At 38.4% G+C, this 9437-nt stretch overlaps 1 long non-coding RNA gene across 3 annotated transcripts; it reads left to right on the top strand.

The window, feature by feature from the left end:
- Positions 1-1281: 1281 nt before the first annotated feature.
- Positions 1282-3402, top strand: LOC133923821 (uncharacterized). Of its 3 annotated transcripts, none has more exons than XR_009910662.1 (4): positions 1283-1617; positions 1691-2138; positions 2381-2486; positions 2785-3402. It is a non-coding gene; the product is annotated as an uncharacterized LOC133923821 (long non-coding RNA). The 3 variants fall into 3 exon arrangements; XR_009910661.1 differs by having other exon boundaries at positions 1691-2208; XR_009910660.1 differs by having other exon boundaries at positions 1282-1617; positions 1691-2486.
- Positions 3403-9437: the final 6035 nt, after the last annotated feature.

Below are 9437 nucleotides of genomic sequence, written 5' to 3'. Positions count from 1 at the left end.
GCGGTAAATTTCCACTTTAATGCTACTTATGTCAATAGCACTCACCTTATGACAGGACTGCATAATCAACAGAATTTAAAACTACACTAATTTCTGCAATTTGGAGGGTATTCAGTTAATAGGTTAGCAGTACATCTACTTTTAAGAGCAAAATGACTCATAAGTTATGTTCAAAGAACAGGAAGGGCAATGACAATTTAATGCATTCGATTCAAGACTAAGTTGAGAACAAATCAAAGATGAATCGATTAACATGTCTTTCAGTCGCTATAAGAGCTTTCACATCCATGGTGATGCTAGGATCCAAATCCGCACACCAATCCTATCTTGTTCCTCAAGAGTAGTGACCAAAAAATTTCCTCTTTGCAAATTGCACACAACAGTTAAACCAAGCATATATGCAAGATCAAGTGGCAGATGCATAATTTAACATCCCCACCCTTCATCCGACACGGTACAGCCATGGGGATTGTGCTGACAACATTTCAGCTGGGTAGAGGTAAAAATAAGTGACATTGATACTACTTCAAAATAGGTTATTAGAGATGGATTTTAAATCATAGATCATAGATGAATATTGGTTATCATAGATGAATATTGGTTCTATCTCTAAAAAATCTCTATGATATTGACTTGTTATAGACGATTATAACTTATCTATAACAGAGATACACTCAAATAGATTTTTAAAAACCTGTCTATAAATAGTAAGGGCCATTTTCTTAAAATCCATCTATGACTAGTAAGAGTTACAAATATTTTTTTTGTTAAAATCCGTTTGTATAAAATGTCACAAACAATTTTTTTTTTAAAAAAAATCGTCTGTGTAACTCTTTCTCCCTGAAAAGCCATTTTGCTTACTACCTACTCTCATAATATGTCATATACACTATGGTTCACAAACAACATCATATGCATTATTTACATATCACATATTGACACTTTATTCAGAACACTGATCACACATTGTTCAGAACTTCATCACATACATTTACATATCACAAAGGTTAAGAATATTACACATCAACACATCACATATCACTACTACAGAACATGTCATAAGTAGCGCCCTATCAGTGTCGATTGTGCAAAAACCGCGACTGAAAACGTTTCAGTGCCGGTTGTTAAACTCCCGCACGCGAACAATAGTTGAGGTGCCTAGAACCGGCACTGAAAATAGACTATCAGTACCGGTTTGTGACCGGAACCGGCACTGATACTGATAGTCCATTTTTAGTGTCGGTTCGAACCGCAACTAGAATAGATAGGGCCGAATCTGAAAATTTGATCCACTCCCGTTTTGGCTCGTTTCATGCGCTCGGCTCGAACGTCCTCTCGCTGTGTCTCTCTCTTATCTCTTAGTTTCACTTGCGTCCAACACAGCCACTCATTCCTCTCTCCCTCTCTCTTCCCGTCCTGCAAGTTTCGATCGATGGGCATCGTACGGGCTCTCACAAGCGAGCAAGGAAGCAAACTAGTACCTGTAGCCCAGCCGGCCAACAGGCAGCCTCTGTGCCGTGTCCTGGTTCGTGTTCCTGTGGCCGAAGCTCTGCGAGCGTGGACATTCTTGTCAAAGCCATCCTGCGGCTGAAGCTATCTACGCACGTGGACGTTTAAGTAAGTACCAAAGCCAGCTAGCTTGTTTGATCTTCTTTAAATAAATTTACTTTTGATGTGAGTGTCCATGTAGTCGGAGCGCGCCAGACGGAGCCAGAGCACCAGAGGGGAGCCGAAGCACGCCGGACGGGCTGAAGGGCTTCCGAGGTCGGTCGGGGCTACGGTGCGCGCGCTTGGGGCAGCTTCATGGCGTGCCGACGTGTGTTCCTAGCCGAGCGCAGCCACTCATTCCTCTCTCCCTGGCCCCTCTCTTCCTCTATCCTTTGTTCTTTGTTAGTGTATGGATGAGATAGTTGTTTTCATTGTGTTTTTGTGTTTGAGATGAGTATATGGATGAGATAGTTGATTTGTGTTTGTGTTTGTATGGATGATATGAGTCGATTTGTGCATGTGTTCGTATGATTCAGGAGAGGTTGACGGAGGAGCGGCAGAGCAAAGGAGAGAGGAGATCAGGTGCCTGTGGCCGAGCTGCTACTGCTTCTGGTGGTGGTCGTGTGGCACGGAGGCGAAGAGTGCCGACGGTACCGGTAGCCGAGCCGGCTCGATACGGCTCGTTTCCCTTTTTTTTCTCCCAATCCACTATCACCGTAGGTTCGTGATTCGAACTGGTAGTGATGCTAAGTTATTGTGCTGGTTCTAGAACCGACACTGATAGTTATTTTTCAACTGGCACTCTTATGCTTTTTTGCAGTAGTGCATTGTTCATAACATATAAACCTAGCTAGCTATACACAATCACTAGCTATACACATTTTTCTTTCAGAAGGATGAGATGCTTGACATCATTGATGCCGTCTTCCAGAAAGACAAGATGATTGACATAATTGGAGATGCCGTCTTCCTGAAGGATGAGATGATTCATATCATAGGTTGACTCCGTCTTCCAAAAGAACGAAATGATTGACATCATCTCAGCCGCCTGCATTTCAACACAATATCATCTTCAATGATCAACAAACTACATTACTGTCAAATCGTCAATCATGATTAAACAAGAAATACGAGTTCAAACAAAAATTAATAATACTATTGTTAATCTTTTTATTGACAGTGAAAAGCTCATTGCTTTTCCTTCCCTTTCAACTAGTTTATTCAAATTAGTATCTATGAGAGTATGAGTAATTATGATAATCAAATTGGAGTTCTAATTCTGGCCTGTACCCACAGGTCACTCGAGATATTGCATGCAGCCCAGGCCCAGCCGGTCCTCCGTCCCCATAGCACCGCACTTCCGCTGTTCTGCAGAGGCGCGCGCAGAGGCCTAGGCCCAGCACCATCAGTTGACTAGCCACAGCCAGTGAAGAAACCTAACTCGTCTCCCCTAATCCCCATTCGAATTCGCCGTGTCGTCTGCATGCGTCGCCCCTCCGGCTTCACCGTCCACACTGCCCCTTAACACCTTCGGCCTCGACGCATCACCGTCCGTGCCCCTCCGGCGGCCACGCAAGACACTAGACGTCTCCTCCGGCGTCCAGCCTCCCTGTCCCTGCTGGCGGTGGAACCAACACTTCATTTGTGCGAGCCCGGAGGAAGCAGCACGAGGTGACATTGCACTCTCAAGCTCTAGTAATGGGCCAATCCGGTTTGAGATATAGTGGTTAGCATGGTGTGCGTGATGAGTGCCTACCTTGTTGGTTGGCTTGGAGTTTGATGCTATGCTTCGTGCGTGCATGCGAGGCGTTTAATTGCTGGAATGCCAAGGAAGGTCGTGTTCAACTGATCTATTTCAATCTTTTGGCGACTGCAATCTTCTGGAACAATGGAACATATCTGTATTGTGACTCATTGTTCAGATGTTTGCTTGCCTAACTTTATAATATTGTTGTTATTCACAGGAATGCTACAGCTAAAAAACCTGATGGGCACTTCAAACCTAACGGGTGCGGTGTGGGTTCGGTGCCTGTTTTTGCTCATTTACCATTTCGGGTTCGTGTCCTCTAAGACTAGCGGGTTTCAGGTCGAACTGGTTTTGTTCCACCCGGATTTGATACAATCCGATCCAACCCATTGCCATTCCTAGAAAGAAGAGTTGAGAAGTACAGACTGTTGTAGTGGAGATGGTAATCGAGAGAGATAATAGAGTAGCAAATGAACTCTTGTATCATTGATCATGGTGAAAAGACATGATGAGAGGACATGTCTATTGGGAAGACATCTCTTCTCAATAGATACAACTCTTGGTAATTGATCATATGGTTATATCTAAAAGTGTCTATTCATAACACTCTCACTTGATCAATTATCTTGAATGTAAACTTCTTGTTAGAACTCCTCTAAAAATTCTGTTGAAAAAAATATGAGGAGAAAATAATATATTGATATGCCATTAAAACTCCTTTAAAACCCAATAGAAAAATATAAGGAGAAAATGACATGACATATATTGGTTATTGCCTCATTGTAAGCTCATATGAGAAAACTAAACAGGAAAAACTCATTTTGGTGAGCTTAGAGAACAATAATTATAATCTATGGATTATATTAAAACCTCCGAAAACCTCTTGGAAAAATAGGAGGAATAATAGTGATATTCTGTTAAAACTCCTTTAAAACCCAGTGAAAAAATAAGGAGAAAATAGTACAACATATATTGATTATTGTTTCTTTGTAAACTCATATGAGAAAACCTTTAAAAGGAAAAACTCATAAGAGAGTTTAGAGAACAATAGATATGTCTTTGATATCTCTTTTAAAAACCCCGAAAGGAAAAATAAGAGATATGATATATGATCTTGTGTAGATATTGCCTCATTAAAAACCTTATATGAGAAATAGTATTGGAAAAACTCATAAAAGAAAAGAGTGCAATATAATTATGAACAGGTTATTATTCAGGGATTAACTCCCCCTGAACCTTACAAATCTCGAAGTTGTACATACCAATTCTGTGAATATATTTTGGAATGTGGAAGTTGGTAAGGACTTAAAGAATAAATCAGCGAGATTATCATATGATTTAGTTTGCAAGATTTCTATCTCCCCATTATGAGGATAGAACAATTTAGGAGCAATATGTTTGGTTATATTGCTCTTTATGTAACCTGTTTGCATTTGAGAAATACATGCTGCATTATCTTCATAGATAATAGTTGGTGATTCAATGGAACTATTGTTACATGACTTTTTATGTGGTTGATCATTCTGCGAAGACATACACATGTATGTGATGTTTTAGAATGATAGGTGGAAGTAGCCATTGGAATCTGTTTGATGACTCCTGTGAGATGGCTACATCACCATGATATCAGTCTGTGATCTGGCGTTATGGGGATCAGTTATATAGCCAGTGTTAGAATATCCCACTATGGTCATAACTTGATTTTCTGATAGAAAACTTAGATATTTGGTGCCATAAAGATGTATATTGATATCTTCTTTGACTCCCGCCTAATGGCGTTGTTAGAGCTGCGCTATTTAAGCTATCAAGTTATCTGCAAATGCAATATTAGGCCTGTTGCAATTTGCAAGATACATGAGCGTTTTGATGGCACTAAGATATAGAACTTTAGGTTCAATATCTTTTCATTGTCAATACAATGTATGAATGGATATTGATTCATATTTAGGGATTGAATGACCATAAGTATTTTAATAGATATGATTGTTCAATATCATTTGGATATTGATGGACTGATGGATAAATATTTCTGAAGGAATATGCTCAAGTTGTAGACTTGAGCAAAATTTGGTTTTACCCAAATCATTCATCTCAAATTCCGTCATAAGATGATTACATATTTTGTCGTGTGTGGTTTGGAGATGAAACAAAATCCAATTGAGACTTTATTATGAACACACATATGCAATCATTGTGTTTGGAGTAACCCTTATGTGGAAGGAACTCATTTAGTAAGTAGTACCACAATCAACTTAACTGCTTGAAGTTATGGAGTGACTTTGAGCTGTACACAATATATATTATAATTTGTATTTAGATTCAGAATGCGAAGTCCATTAGGGACTTATATGTCCGAATCTATCCAATTCATTTGATCTGCCAATGATATTGAATATGAGAACATAATTTTCACACATACCATGGGGTATGTAGCATCATAATTGATGCCGGGCCTCTGCGTAAACCTATGTGCTACAAGCCTCGCTATTTCACCACCTTATGGATTAAAAATCCATTTTGCTTCTGTAGGGAAGACATTAGAGGTGTAGGTATTACTTTTATGAATACCTCTCTTTTGTGAGTGAGTGCAATTCTACCTCAATTGCTTCCTTCTATTTGGTCCAGTCCGAGTGCTTGAGGCACCCTGTCATGGCCATGGACTTTGGACTGGATCCAATTGAAGATCTTTTACAATTTTCGAGGAGAAATTATTTGTCAATAATTTGTAGTCTTTGGTATTGATTGATTCTATGGAATCAATATAGTTTGTGAAAATATTATCCCATTTAACTCCGTGTATTTCCCGAAACAACAGAGTTAGAGTGTTACCATGACCCAGCGCCTGAATTTGTGTACACATTTGTGCTGGGTATTTGGATGCTGAACATTCATAGGCGTTTGGATAGTGAATATCCATAAGGTGTCTATCAACTTGATATTGTTGATTTGTATTTACTGTCGTAGAGGAGGGGTTCCTCTGTTTTCGCGGTAGCTTGCAAGAAGCTTTATCCTTTGTAACCGTACTTCTCCCCTTCTTATTTTGATTTGGGAGTTGAGTGGTTTTGTTTGGTACCTCCACTATTTCCGGCACATTCTTAGCAGGAATGTAGGATTTGATGATACCTTTATGACGAGTAAACGCATTTGGCAGATGATTTGCAATATGTTGCAAATACAAGATGGTCTGAATAATGATTCAGATCTCAGATACATGGATATGAGGATTGAATGTGAACGTGTGTGATATTCTCTTATAATTCCTGGCATTGTTTGTGATATTAATCTCCCCCTAATGCCTGAAATTGTCCTCAAAATGTTATGAGCATACATGCAATGAATATGTGCTCTGTGAGGGACTTGAGGTATTATATGATTGACGGATAATTATACCTCATATAGATCCCCAATGCCCTTTGATGTATGCTGTACGATGGTGATATCGGTACGTACTGAACATAATCGATTCGCAGATAGGAAATACTTGGCCGAGGCCAAATTTTCACGTATTAACTGCAACGGAGGGAGCTGTATGATTGCAGTTGGATGAATTTTGTATAATGATGCGATGTGTAAAGCCGCATGTCACCAACAAGATGTTGGCCAATTACAATTATTTAGTCGGTCAAGCAAATGATTTGATTCTCTTGATGAGAGATTCAGCTAGACCATTTTGAATGTGCACATATGATATTTAATGCAGTAGTGCCCAAACCAAATAATAATTGAATGCACGTTAAGGAATGGCATTATCCATGTGAATGGATTTGATCCTGTGTCCAGGATTATTTGCTCTAGTTTTGATAATTTGAGCAATTAGTTTGGCATAAGTGTGGTGCCTTATGTAGAAAGGACACATATGAGACTATTTTCTAGATGCATCAATCAACATTGTATAATACCTAGATGATCCATAAAATTGCTGAAATAGAACCACATGTATGTTCTTGAATGCGTTCAAGAAATTGGGTGTTCTTGAACCACATGTATGTTCTTGAATGCGTTCAAGAACCACATGTATGTTCTTGAATGCGTTCAAGAAATTGGGTGGCGCATTGTGAATTTTAAGGTAAGAGCGCTTTAAAATTAAATTCCCTGTGACACATACGGTGCGTATAAATCTAAAGATTTTGGGAATACTGTGACCAATAGAATTGCTAATAATTTTTCTCATCATCTCTAATGTAGAGTGACCAAGGCAATCATGCCAAGTCTTGATGTAATCAAGATAGAAAAATTATTTTGTACGCAATATGTGGTACGGGATTTAATATATATATACTACAATCCAAATGTTATATAGGGAAGCTTGCCATATCCGTTGATTAAGAGGAGAAATTCCTCATGGGTTTCTATATCGAAACCATTCTGACGGATATCTCTATAACCTATAAGGTACGGGTTGAATCGAGATACTATAGAGCATCAACGATTATGACTTGTGTACCCATAGGGAGAGTAATTATGGCACGATCAAAGTCAATAATCACTATATTGCGTCCAGCGATTGTCAAAACATTTCATTATCTCTTAGTACAAGTTTAGAAATATTTTGGTTTCCTTAAATATAGAATTTGTGGTATAACTATCCACAAGACACATTTCCTCTATCGGATTGACTCCCATAGAATTCTATATATAGAATTGAAGAATTTGATATGAAATTCTTTTCAGATATATAGAATACATACATACTTTATTGTAGTATCACAGTGCTGATACAATATTGTATTACAATATTTAATGGGACGTAGATAACATGGTATCCAAGGAATTGAGAGACTAGATAAGGTCTCCAAACATATCGTGTGAAGCAAATTCGACAATCATATTTTCCGTGCTCATGAGATCTTTTGGTTGTAGAAGAGTCTGGTTGTTACTTGATTCTGCTAGAACTTGTTGTGAACAACTAACCTCCTTGGTGGAGTTAGTTTGAAGATTGAAGTGTGCTTCAAATCTTTTCTCTTGAGCAGGTCGGTTATGTCCCACAGATTTTAAATACAGATCAATTAAATGTCTCGAGGTGCGATATTTCTTAGTGGAATGCTTGTAACATCCGCATTTGCAACAAACATTAGATTTGTCATGTTTGGAAATGCCTTGATCCTAATTCAGTGCACGCGGCTTTTGCTTTTTGTTGCATTTGCGTTTACCATTGAAGTTCTTTGGATGGCGTTTAATAGAACCATAAAACTTATTGTTATTCTGAACATTAGCATGTATTTTAGGTAAATGAGGAGCGCTGATTGGACGCTAATGATGATTCCTTAGAAGGAGTTCATCATGCTTTTCGGCCTAAAGTAATACATGTATTAAATCAGAATAAACATGGTATTCTCTTGCACGGTATTGTCGATGTAAGATCCTATCAGTGGGAAGCATAATGGCTCTATCTTTTCCGCCTCTGTAAGTTCTTTTTTGCAAAAAATACAATTTTGAGCAGATTTTATGAACAACATGATTGTAATTTCCAACAGATTTAAAGTCTTGGAGTCGGACATGTGTTCATTCATGACTTGCATCGGGCAGAATGACTGCCTTTTTGCTGTTCATATCTGCTTTTAAGAGCTAGACACAAAGTGCTCAGATTTTCCATCAGATACTCAGACTTAAGATCCAGATAGATATGATGCCTTATATATAATGCACCGTATATAACATGATCTTGTAGCGGTGGTTCTCCCTCTTGGGGAGGTAGTAGTTCCGCTATTATTCCGCGGGACACAAGAATAATCTTGATATCTATTGTCCATATTGGATAATTGTGACCATCAAGTGTGAGTTCATCGAACTCTTTGCCGGCCTTTGTATTGTACATGGATTTTGACCATATATTTGATTAATTTACAGTAGGTAAATTAAAAATCATTATGGTAATGTAGTAATAATAATGCAAAATTTGTATAGTTAAGTTGAGACTTGAATTTCATAGTGTAGACCTCAAATTATGTAGCTAACACGTTGAAGATAATCACCAGATGTGGTGTATATCTCACAGTAGTAGGAGGCATAATATGATATTTGTCAGTAGATGTCTATGTTTCTATTATCTTGTGTTATGAAAATCTTGTGTTAACAATTTAAAGGTAATCACCAAAATGGTGTAGACATTTATTTAATTCATATTCAAATTGGGTATGCACATTGAGGATAGTCACTGTGTGCTAAACATAATGTAGATCCCACAGTAGTACTTAGGTACTAC

The sequence above is a fragment of the Phragmites australis genome, chromosome 7 (assembly GCF_958298935.1).
Source record: "Phragmites australis chromosome 7, lpPhrAust1.1, whole genome shotgun sequence".
Taxonomy (NCBI): Eukaryota; Viridiplantae; Streptophyta; class Magnoliopsida; order Poales; family Poaceae; genus Phragmites; species Phragmites australis.
The sequence above is the reverse complement of the archived record's forward strand: the minus strand, read 5'-3'. Positions and strand labels throughout refer to the sequence as shown.